Genomic DNA, 12,353 nt, shown 5'->3' on the forward strand with positions numbered 1-12,353 from the left:
ATATCCCCTGCAAGCCTCATCTCTGTGCAAACACACCCCTACCTTTCTGGTGGAACCAAAACATGTTGGTATAAATTAGAAGCCCTGGATACCCTGGGTTTGCAGCTCAGAGGCATCTAGAAGGCAGGAGAAAAAATCTGTTGGCCAGAGGGCAGGACTGGCTGCCTCTAGGGAACTGTAGGGCTGGGACCCACCTTGAGGCCATGTGCCCCAGCTCTCAGGGGACAATAGGGAGGGACAAGAGCTAGCATAGGCCCCACCGAAGCTGAGACCGTGTGTGCCGGGGACAGAAGTCGACAGCCTGCAGGAGAGAACGAGCAACATGGAGCCCACTTCACCAGCCCAGGGTGGCCAGTGATGCCGGTGAGAACACAACGCGACACCATCTCCTCCGGAAGCTGCTGGCAGTAAGATGGAACGGGAATGGGAGTGGGGAGGGTCCGTCGCAGCAGGTTGGCATTAAGGAGGCAAAAGCCAGAGCGGGACGAGGTGTGCGGTTGTTTACAGTTATATACACTATGTACAGACTCTGGTTAATCAGTCTGCTAGACTGGCAGCATCCTTGACAGGTCCAGGCCCCTTGGCCGGGGAGGAGGGGCACTGGTTGGGGAGAGCGGGCTTGTCCAACACCTTCTTGGCATTGGGGGAGGGAGGAGGAGGAAGAGCTGATGATGCCTCCCAGTACAAAAACGTGGAGAGAATTCTTTAAATAACGGCACAAAACTGAGACTGTCCCCCGAGGAGTCTCCCATGAGCCTCGGGCTGGGGGAGGGACCACAGCGCAGTCTCTGCGTGGGTTGGGGCATTAGCAGTAGCTTTCTTTTGTTTACTGTTCCTCGTGAGCTTTACCATGTCGTTCTGTTGCTGCTGCTGTTTCACCAAGTTGTCTTTCTTTGCTTGAAGGACCAGCTCTGTGATACAGTTGAACATCAGCTCCACACTGATGTTCTCCTTGTCACTGGTCTCGAACAACTGGGTCCCCATCTGCCCAGCGAATTTGTAGGCATCTTCATCTCCACCACCTTCCGCTCAGGATCATCATTCTTATTCCCCACTAATATCTGGCACACATCGTCACAGTTCTGGTTGATTTCATGAAACCACCGCTTGAGGTTGACAAAGGATTCAGCACTGGTGATGTCATAAACCACCACGATGACCCCATGGGTCCCCCGATAATATGTGGAAATGATGGTGCGGAAGCGCTCCTGCCCCGCAGTGTCCCAGATCTGTAGCTTCATCTTCTCCGGGTTGATCTCCATGGTCCGGATCTTGAAGTCCACTCCAATTGTGGTGATGTAGCTGCCTGAGAAAGTGTTGTCTGCAAAGCGTAAGAGTAAACTGCTCTTGCCCACACCGCTGTCACTAATGATGAGCAGCTTGAAGAGGTGGTCACAGTCCCCGGCCATGGCGGGCGGGGCGGTGAGGGCGGGCGGGCGTGGTCTGTACTAGCTTCCCCATCAGCAGCTCCCTCCTGGCTACTTCAGCAGCTGCCGATCCACTTCCTGAACAAACAGCCGAAACTGACAGAAACACCTCCCTCCGCTCCCCGCCTCCTCCTCCTCAGCAGCCACCCTATTTCCTGTAGCTTTATTGAAGTAGAACTAATAAAGATTTATATATCCAAAGCATACAATGTGACGTTTTTATACAAATGCATGTATCCATTGTGAAATGCCTACAAAAGCCAGCTGCCTTCCTAATACTTTGAAATTAAAAAAAGAAAATTATCAAGCTAATTAATATGTCCATCACCTCATACAGTTATCGTGTGTGTGCCTGTGTGTGTGTTTGTGTGTGTGAGAGAGAAAGAGAACTTAAGATATGATCTCTTAAAAATTTCAAGTATTTCTTCAAGGTAGTGATTATATTGCAATAGGAACAAAAATAATAAAACATATAGGAATAAATTTAACCCAGGAAGAAAATAAGATTTTGCTCTGAATGTTTTAAAACATTGGTGAAAGAAGTTGAAGAAGACACAAATAAATGGAAAAAACATTTCATATTCATGGATGAGAGACATCAATATTGTCAAAATGTCCATACTACCCAAAGTGATCTAAGGATTCACTGCAATCCTTATCAAAATTCCAGTGGCATTTTCCACAGAATTAGAAAAACAAACAAACAAACAATTCCAAAATTCATATGGAAACAAAACAGACCCTTAATAGCTAAAGCAATCTTAAGCAAGAAGTACAAAGCCAGAGGCATCATCCTTTCTAATTTCATGTTATATTACAAAGCTTTAGTAATCAAAACAGTATGGTATAAACACAAAAACAAACACAAAGACATAGACCAGTAGAAGTGACTATAAAGCATATAAATAAACCCATTCACATATTGTCAACTAATCTTTGACAAAGGTGCCAAGAAGACCCAATAGGAAAAATATATGCTCCTCAATAAATGATGTTGGAAAAACTGGATATCCATATGCCAAAAATGAAATTGGATTTTTATCTTACATTATACAAAAGAAATTAAACAAAAATGGATTAACATGAAACTGTAACACTCCTAGAGGAAAATACAGGGGAAAAGCTCATAACATTGTCTTTGTTTTTTGTCAATGTTTTTTGGAGTATATGACAACAAAAAATAGGCAACAAAAGCAAAAACAAGTGGGACTACATGAAAGTAAAACACTTTTGCACAGCAAAGAAGTAATAAACAAAATGAAAAGCCAAGCCACAGATGGGAGAAATTATTTGTAAACCATGTATCAATAAAAAGTTAATATCCAAAATTTATAATAGAGTCATATAACTCAATATCAAAAGAAATAATAACGTTATTAAATAATGGACCTAAAATTTCTGTTTTTTAAGTGACCTGTCTATAGTAATTTGGTATGGCTACCTGTGCAGACTAATACAGTTGCTTAAGTGGGGGAGGGAGGGTGAAATTGGAAGTGAATGCTAATGTGTACAAAATTCCTTTTGGGGAATGATAAAAAATGTTCTGGATCAAATGGTAGATTCACTTGTATCGCTTTAAGGTATCTCCATATTGCTTTCCACAGAGGTTGAACTAGTTTGCAGTCCCACCAGCAGTGTAGGAGTGTTCCTCTCTCTCCGCAACCACGCCAGCATTTATGGTTTGGAGATTTTTTGATAAAGGCCATTCTCACTGGGGTTAAGTGATATCTCATTGTGGTTTTGATTTGCATTTCCCTGATGATTAGAGATGTTGAGCATTTCTTCATATGTTTGTTGGCCATTCTTCTGTCTTCTTTAGAAAAATTTCTGTTCAAGTCCTTGGCCCACTTTTTAATGGGGTTATTTGATTTTTTCTTCCTAATTTTCGTGAGTTCTAAGTATATTCTAGTTATCAGTCCCTAATCAGATGCATAGGATGCAAATATTTTCTCCCATTCTGTAGGTTGTCTGTTTACTTTCATGACTATTTCTTTGGCTGTGCAGAAGCTTTGTAGTTTGATCATGCCCCATTTATTTATTTTTGTTGCTGCTGTGATTGCCTTTGGGGACTTCTTCATAAACTTTTTGCCCAGGCCGATGTCTAGGAGAGTGTTTCCAAATTTTTCCTCTAGAGTTCTAATAGTTTCATATCTTAGGTTTAAATCTGTTATCCAGTGTGAGTTGGTTTTTGTGAGAGGTGAAAGGTGTGGGTCCTGTTTTAGCCTTCTACAGGTGGCTATCCAGTTTTCCCAGCACCATTTATTGAAGAGAGATTCTTTTCCCCAGCGTATGTTTTTGTCTCCATTGTCAAAGATGAGATGGCTATATGAGGATGGTTTTATATCAGGATTCTCACATCTGTTCCACTGGTCAATATTCCTGTTTTTGTGCCAATACCATATTGTTTTAATTACTACAGCTTTGTAGTATAGTTTGATATCTGGCATATTAATGCCTCCCATTTTGTTTTTGTTGCCTAGAATTGCTCTTGATATTCGGGGTCTTCTTTGGTTCCATACAAAGCGTAAAATTATTTTTTCTATATCTGTGAAGAATGCTGATGGGATTTTAATAGGTATTGCATTGAATCTGTAGATCAGTTTGGGTAGTATAGACATTTTGATGATATTGAGTCTGCCGATCCACGAGCATGGTATGGATTTCCATCTGTTTACATCCTCTGCTATTTCCTTCCTCAGTGTTTCATAGTTCTCCCTGTAGAGGTCTTTTACCTCTTTGGTTAAATATATTCCTAGGTACTTTAATTTCTTTGTTGCTATTGTGAAGGGAATTGAGTCTTTGATTTGGTTCTCAATGAGATTGTTGTTGGCGTATATGGATGCCTCTGATTTCTGTGTATTGATTTTGTATCCTGAGACTTTACTAAATTCATTGATGAGTTCCAGGAGTTTCTTGGTTGAATCCTTGGGGTTTTCTAGATACAATATCATATCATCAGCAAACAGTGAAAGTTTGATCTCTTCTGCCCCTATTTGGATACCTTTGATTCCATTTTCCTGTCTGATTGCTGTAGCCAAGACTTCCAGCACTATGTTGAACAGAAGTGGAGATAGTGGGCAGCCTTGTCTGGTTCCAGTTCTAAGTGGGAATGATTTCAATCTTTCCCCATTCAGTATGATGTTGGCTATGGGTCTGTCATATATGGCTTGTATCATTTTTAGGTATGTCCCTTCTATGCCTATTTTCTTAAGTGTTCGTATCATGAAAGGCTGTTGAATTTTGTCAAAAGCTTTTTCTGCATCTATTGAAAGAATCATGTGGTCTTTGTTTTTGCTTCTGTTGATGTGGTGAATTGCATTTATAGATTTACGTATGTTGAACCATCCCTGCATCCCTGGGATGAAGCCCACTTGGTCGTGGTGGATTATTTTTTTGATAAGTGTCTGGATTCGGTTAGCTAAGATTTTGTTGAAAATTTTTGCATGTATATTCATTAGGGATATTGGTCTGTAGTTTTCTTTTTTTGTTGATTTCTTTCCTGGTTTTGATATCAGAGTAATATTCGCTTCATAAAAGGTGTCGGGGAGGTTTCCATTCTTCTCGATGTTGTGGAATAGTTTCTGCAAGATAGGTACTAGTTCTTCTTTGTAAGTATGGTAAAATTCAGGTGTGAAGCCATTTGGACAGGGACTTTTCTTTTTAGGGAGATTTTTAATTGCTGTTTCTATTTCAGCTGTTGAGATTGGTCTGTTCAGGGACTCTATTTCTTCCTGGTTGAGCCTAGGGAGGCTGTGTGTTTCTAGAAATTTGTCCATTTCCTCCATATTTTCCAGTTTGTGTTCATAAAGATTTTTGTAGTATTCATAAATTGTATCTTGTATCTCTTTGGAATCAGTTGTGATATCTCCTTTTTTATTCCTGATGGAGCCTATTAGAGATTTCTCTTTTCTGCTTTTCGTTAGCTTAGCCAATGGTGTGTCAATTTAGTTTATTTTTTCAAAGAACCAACTTCTTGTTTTATTAATCTCCTGAATAGCTTTCCTGTTTTCAATTTCATTTAGTTCTTATTTGATTTTGTTGATTTCACTTCTTCTGCTGGGTTTGGGATTGGTCTGTTCCTCTTTTTCCAGCTCTTTGAGTCATTTCATTAGATTTTCTATTTGTGATCTTCTTGTCTTTTGGTTATAGGCATTTATGGAGATAAACTTTCCTCTCAGAACTGCTTTAGCTGTGTCCCAGAGGAGTTGATAACTTGTCTCTCCATTGTCGTTTTCTTCATAGAAGTTTTTTATTTCCGTCTTGATTTCTTCATTTACGAAGTAATCATTTAGTAGGAGGTTGTTTAATTTCCACGTTTTTGTGTAGAAATGTGAGTTTCTGTTAGGGTTGATTTCTAGTTTTATTCCACTGTGATCTGAGAAGTTACATGGTATGATTTCTATTTTTTTAAATTTCTTGAGATTTTCTTTGTGTCCTAGGATATGGTCAATCTTAGAGAATGTCCTGTGAGCTGATGAGAAGAACGTATATTCAGTGGATTTTGGGTAGAATGTTCTGTAGATGTCTGTCAGACCCAATTGTTCTAGATTTTTGTTTAAGTCCATTATTTCTTCATTAATTTTCTGTTTGGAGGTTCTGTCTCGTGCCGTCAGTGGGGTGTTGAAATCCCCGGCGATTATGGAGTTGCTATTAATCCATTTGTTTAGCTCCAGTAAGGTTTGCTTTATGAATCTGGGTGCACCTGAGTTGGGTGCATATATATTTAAAATTGTTATCTCTTCTTGTTGGACTGTGACCTTCACCATTATATAATGACCCTCTTTGTCTTTTACTACTTTTGTTGGTTTAAAAACTAAATCGTCTGAAATTAGAACTGCCACACCAGCCTTCTTTTGGCTTCTATTTGCTTGGAATATTGATCTCCACCCTTTTATTTTTAGTCTATATGCATCCTTGCAGGTTAGATGTGTTTCCTGAAGACAGCATATACTTGACCTGTATTTTCTTATCCATTCAGCCAGTCTATGTCTCTTGAGTGGAGAGTTTAAGCCATTCACATTTATTGAGAGAACTGATAGGTAAGGTAGATTACTGATCATTCTGTTGGGTTGGATGTTGTTGCTATGATTTCTGTCTTGAGCCATTGTAATATCTGGCCTTTAATATCTTTGGGTTTTGGTTGTTTTTATATTCGTGGGTTATTATTATGATGTTCCGTGCATAACGCTGTTTTAAGTACTTCTTGTAGGGCTGGTCTTGTCTTGGTGAATTCTCTGAGCCTTTGCTTGTCTGAGAATGTTTTTATTTCTCCTTCATATACAAAGCTTAGTTTTGCAGGGAATAATATTCTAGGCTGGGCATTGTTTTGTTTCAAAAGAGTGAGAATGGGGCCCCAGTCTCTCCTTGCTTGTAAAGTCTCATTAGAGAAGTCTGATGTTATTCGAATTGGCTTTCCCTTGTATGTTACTTGCTTCTTTTGTCTTATAGCTCTTAGAAGGGCCTCTTTAGTTGATACTTTGGTTAGTCTGATGACTGCATGTCGTGACGTCCTCCTGTTTGCATTGAATCTCCCAGGGGTCCTCTGAGCTTCTTGAACTTGTATATCAAGATTTTGAGCAAGGCATGGGAAATTTTCCTCTATTATATCTTCAAACAGCTTGTCCAACCCTTGAGTTTTGTCTTCTTCCCCTTCTTGTAACCCTATGACCCTCACATTAGGTTTCTTCACATAATCCCACAGCTCTTGTAGGCTTTGTTCTTTTCTCTTGTTTCTCTGCTCTATTTCTGTGACTGATTTATTTAATTGGAGGGTGTTATCTTCATGCTCTGAGATTCTTTCTTCTGTTTCGTCTACCCTGTTCTTGAGACTTTCCACTGTATTTTGTAGTTCCTTGAATTGATTCTTCATTTCCAGGAGTTCGGTTACACTTTTCTTCAATGTGTCTATTTCTTTTCTCATATCCTGGAGACTTTTTGTGGTTTCTTGGTGTTGGTTATTGAGTTGTTGTTGCAGCTGGGTGAGTGTTCTTATGTTCCACATACGAAATTCCTCTTCTGTCATATTGGTTGCCTGATTTTGGTCGGTGTCCGTTTCTAGGGGGCTGGTGCTCCTCTTTGGGAGTGTGTTTTCCATTTGGTTCTTCATATTTCCTGAGTTCTTTCGCTGATTTCTTCCCATGTCGATCAGTTGTTGTTTCTTTCCTTAGGTTATTGTTTGGTTATTCACATACTTTGTTTAGTTTCTGAGGCGTTATGTGGTGCCTGTGGGTGAAATTGGACCACTCCCTGTATATTGAGTCAGTGGGTGCAGTGGAAAGGCTGTTCAAGATGCCGTCCCTGTCAGTAGGTGGCATTTGCTTGGAGGAACAGGCTCTGGTGTTGATTTTGAGTCCTGTTATCAGCTCTCTTTCTGGGCGGAGCTGGGTTGTGTAAGCCTGCCCTCAGGCCATTAGCAGGGGTCAAAGTTCTGTGCTCTGCTTCCAGGGAAAGCTGTCTGGGTAGGGCTGGAATGGTCCCGCTCAGCTAGAAAGTCTGGGTGTGGGTGTGGGGCTGTCTGAGACCCGCAGTCTGCAGCAGGCCTCACTTGTTTTCACCCTCCCCAACTCCGCAGCTACTCCTGGGCCTCTGCCAGCAGGCCAGACCACAAGCCACCAGGCCTCCCCGGACTGTGATGCCGGCGGGGTGGTTCCCTGCACAGGAACGCCACCTGGGTTGGGCGCACGGCCTCCTCCTGGGAGGAGGGTTGCCTTCTAGGACGCCGATCCGCCCCTGGAGGCACACAGACCTCAGTAGGCTGCTCATGTATAACCCTTCTGTGCCCCGGGCAATGCTAGCCCTGGGTGCAGGGGATCTGGTCTGCAGGTCCGACCTCTGTGTCCCAGAGTTCAAACTGTATTCCCACCAGCGAGAGGATTTCCGGTCCTAATTCACCCACAGGGAGCCCAAGCTGTGTCTATGTCTCTCAGCTTCTGAGTCGGCACCATTTTCCTGGGAACACGGTGCCAACAGCACCTGGGAGGGTGGGTGAGTTCCCAAACGGGAAGGTCCCGTTCCCTGGAGGTGCCTCCGGCTGGTGGCTGTATTGTCTCTCTTGGCTTCCGTGGGTAGGGTCGGCGGAGGGGAGGAGGAGGCAATATGGTGCCTGCTGCGCGGCTCAGGTCCGTGCACACGGAGGTGCCCGGAGGAAGTTTGGAACCTGGTGCTAAGTCTGCTACAGGCTCACCGTTGGCAGGCGGCGGCAGTCTCTGGGCTGGTGTCCGCATGTCTCTCCACCGGCTGGGGAGCCCACCAGCAGTCCCGAATGCAGGGGAGGGGAAACAGCAAATCCACCTACCCTTGCCGCTCGTCTCCGGGCTGCTCCGGTGGTGTCAGTCTCCAGTTCTCCTCCGCAGCCTCCTCCCGTGGAGTCTCCCGGGGTCTCAGGTACCCCTCCTTCCCGAGGGTTTCTTTTTTAATTTCAATTTCAGGCCCAGTGCTACCATGTGGTACAATGAACAGTTGACCAATGATATGAACGAAAACATAAGTTAAGCTCTGATCTAATATGAGTGAAGCCCAGGAATGTGTATTTTAACACATTTTGCAGGCTATCCTGATATGTAGCCAAGGTTGAGAACCATTGAACCACTGTCCCAACTGTCCTGATTGTTCTGGATTTATGGCATTTTTCAAATAAACATTAGAATCTAGGGTAGCCTATGAAGCTCTTAGTTTCAGGAGCATGCATATTAGGCATTTAGTTTTAGTCCCCAAACATTACCTTTATGTTTTTAATGTATTCTACACTTTTATGTTCTAAGTCATAGTATGGCTGGTATAGGAAGGTTTATAGTACACCATGAAAGAATAGAAAGGACTGGCCTGTAAAACCAGGAAATCCAGCTGTAGGTGGTAGGAACTGTGGAGAAGGGTTTAGTACAGTTAAATAATTAAACTATCTTCTTTGTGCAAGGCACAAGGTGTTTACAGTAAAAATGCACTGAACTTATAAGTGGAAATCCTGGGTTTAAATCTAAATTCCTATACTGACTTTCGGTGAAACCATGAATATAATAGTGTGGTGATAAAAAGAGAAGGATCTGGAACAGACTGCCTACTGTTCAAATGCAGGCTCCATAAGTTGCAGCTTTGGCAAGTTACAAGACTGCTATGTGTCCCATCACTCCATATGTAAAATTGTAATGATGATAATAATAGCACTTACTTTATAAAATTTTTATAAGTATTAGATGGGATGACATGTTCAAAACATATAGATTGGTGCTTAGCACATTATTAACAATGTTAACTATATTTATTATAATTGTCATCCATTTAAAACTGGAATAATGTCTATCCTATTCATAGATTGTTGTCAGGATTAAATGATTTTATATTTATACATTCTGTTTTCATCCATTATGCACACACTACATAGGGGATATCATTTAAGAAACAGTGTTGAATATCAAGATGATGCAGAAATGTCCTCAAGAAGTTTACAATCTAACAGGGGAGACAGAAAATAAATTGGTAGAATACATAGTAGAAAGTGACCATATGCTAAAACAGGTACACATGAAATTTCAAGAGTTTAGGGAAAGAAATTGTCACTTCCCAATTGAGCTATCAATTGGGGCTTGATGGATGGTTAACATTAGCATCAGGGTCTAGAGGGCTGTTAAGATTTATAAATAAAATTTTAGAGGGAAAGCCAAAGCCATTCCTGGTGGTCAAGAAATGTGAGGAAAAGTATAAAGATAGTTAAGGCAGATTGTGTACATAAAACCACAGTATAAACCATAAAGTGCTCATTGCATTTTAAGACTTGAAACTCTTGGAGCTCACAGGAAAACATTCACATACATGATTGCTTTCTAAGACAAATAGGAAACCAGAATATTGCGTATTGATTTTTGCAAGAGAGCTTAGAATTGTGGTTCATGAAGCATACTCAAATAGTAACAGTATGTTATCAACCTAGACCTAACCCAGTTTGCCTTTGTTAACTGGGCCAATTCCCACAGTAGAGAGCAGGAGGAGAATCTGCTGACCTGTATGCTACCCGTCGCCCACTCAGGCACATTAAAGGTGGACATCCATTTTCAGTATTCCTAGCTGAGCTGCAGTTCACATTAGAGACAAGAGAAAACTGCAACCACTGTAGTTTTTGGCAAGCTGCTTGAATAAAAATAGATACCTGCTGACTAAGTATTCACTGTATCTGCAGACATTTCCCAGCTAGGGAAATAGGCTTTTTCCCTTAATTTTTCCCTTTTTGAATGTTTACTTAAATTAGTCCCTCAACCTTGCCCCCTCGATAAAAAATATATTTTGAATTGGCATTTTGAAAATATATTCATACTTATATTTTTAAAATTCTGTATTTGTTACAACTATTCTTATTTGTTAATCCTAAAATATCCATTTTCCTTTTTAAGATAAAGCAAGACCTCCATGTATTATTCTTATAATCTACACATCAAAGCAGCTTGTTATTTTTTTTAATTGAAAAAAGGATAATCTGAACTTATAACATCATTACTTAACAAATATATTCTGGAAACATTGAAGATTTAGAACCATCCAGGAAGATTTTAGTTATCAGGTATATTTTTTTTCATACAACTAACATTTCTTAAGCACTTGCTCCTTTCAGACCTTATTCTAAACACTCTGCATATGTTAAATTATTTAACCCTCATGACATTTGTATGAGATTTATCCTATTACTATCCTCATTTTGCAGCTGAGAAAATTGAGGCACAGAGAGACTATATAACTTGTCCAAGGTCCCACAGCAGTAAAGTCAAGTGGAGATTCACACCAGACAGTTTGAATCCAGGAGCCAAGCTCTTAACCACCATACTATACTACTTCTCTGCACAAATCATGGCTTTAAGGACGGATACACTTTCTCATCTGAAAAAAAGAAACATTAAATTCCAAATAATAATTCATAATCTCTGGTTTCACACCTTTTTTTATTCTGTCATGCTTTATGACAAAACCACTGACCTTTCTGCTTAGTGATAATATCATGCCCCAGAGGATAGATGTGAAATAATCTTGCCTCCATGTGACAGTACTATTAACACACTCTAGCGTAACATCAGCTCCCAAATTGACAATAATATTGTAGCTAAGGCATGTGGTTGTTGCAAACATTCAATGAGATAACACAATTGGACTTTCTTGTTACATAGAAGGCAATTAATTCATATTAGCTGAATTGAAAGGGATTAAAATACATAGTGCTCATGGTCCCCTCCATCTAAAATATTCTTCTTTGCAAAAAACAAAAACCAACCAACTAACACACAAACAACAAAACCCTTCATTTACCCAAACATGCATACTTGGACACAGTGTGTTTAAGTTCCTTTTTAATCAGAATAATAGATATTGGGCATACAGAGCTTATAAAATTTAAACTTACTTCATTTTGTTGATAAGCGAACATTTTTATGACTATGTCACAGAGAGGAAGTATAATCTAGGATTTAAGAGTATGAACTTCAGAACTCAAAAGCCTAGGTTCAAATCCAGTTTTTCCATATAAACTGTGCAATCTAACACAAGTTACCCAACTCTCTGTGCTTCAGTTGCCCTGTCTGTATAATGGATCTGGCAATGCCACCTGCTTCATTGGTTTACCCTGAGGATTGAGTGCACTAATTTATATGGAATACTGAGAATGTTTCCAGGCACCAAGCAATGCTATATACACATTACAACTCTTATTTAAGTGTTTTCTATTACTCTAAATAAATGTGAAAAACCTGAGTTTATAAGGCATCTAACCATATATAGTCTTGAAAAAAGAAAAATTGGTTATGTGATAATATATACCAGGCATGGTGCTAACTATGGAATTTAAAAAAATACAATAAAATGTCTGTCCTTTATAAATGTGCAGCCCCTAAGGGAGGAGAGCAAGCTAAATGGCAAAGGAGACTGGTAACACTTACTTTAAAGGAGGAAAGA

At 40.4% G+C, this 12,353-nt stretch overlaps 1 pseudogene; it reads right to left on the minus strand.

Annotated features, from left to right (window-relative positions):
* Window positions 1–495: 495 nt before the first annotated feature.
* On the minus strand, window positions 496–1,414 carry LOC105864012 (ras-related protein Rab-35 pseudogene; annotated as a pseudogene).
* Between the last annotated feature and the right edge of the window lie 10,939 nt (window positions 1,415–12,353).

The sequence above is a fragment of the Microcebus murinus genome, chromosome X (genome assembly GCF_040939455.1).
Source record: "Microcebus murinus isolate Inina chromosome X, M.murinus_Inina_mat1.0, whole genome shotgun sequence".
NCBI lineage: Eukaryota > Metazoa > Chordata > Mammalia > Primates > Cheirogaleidae > Microcebus > Microcebus murinus.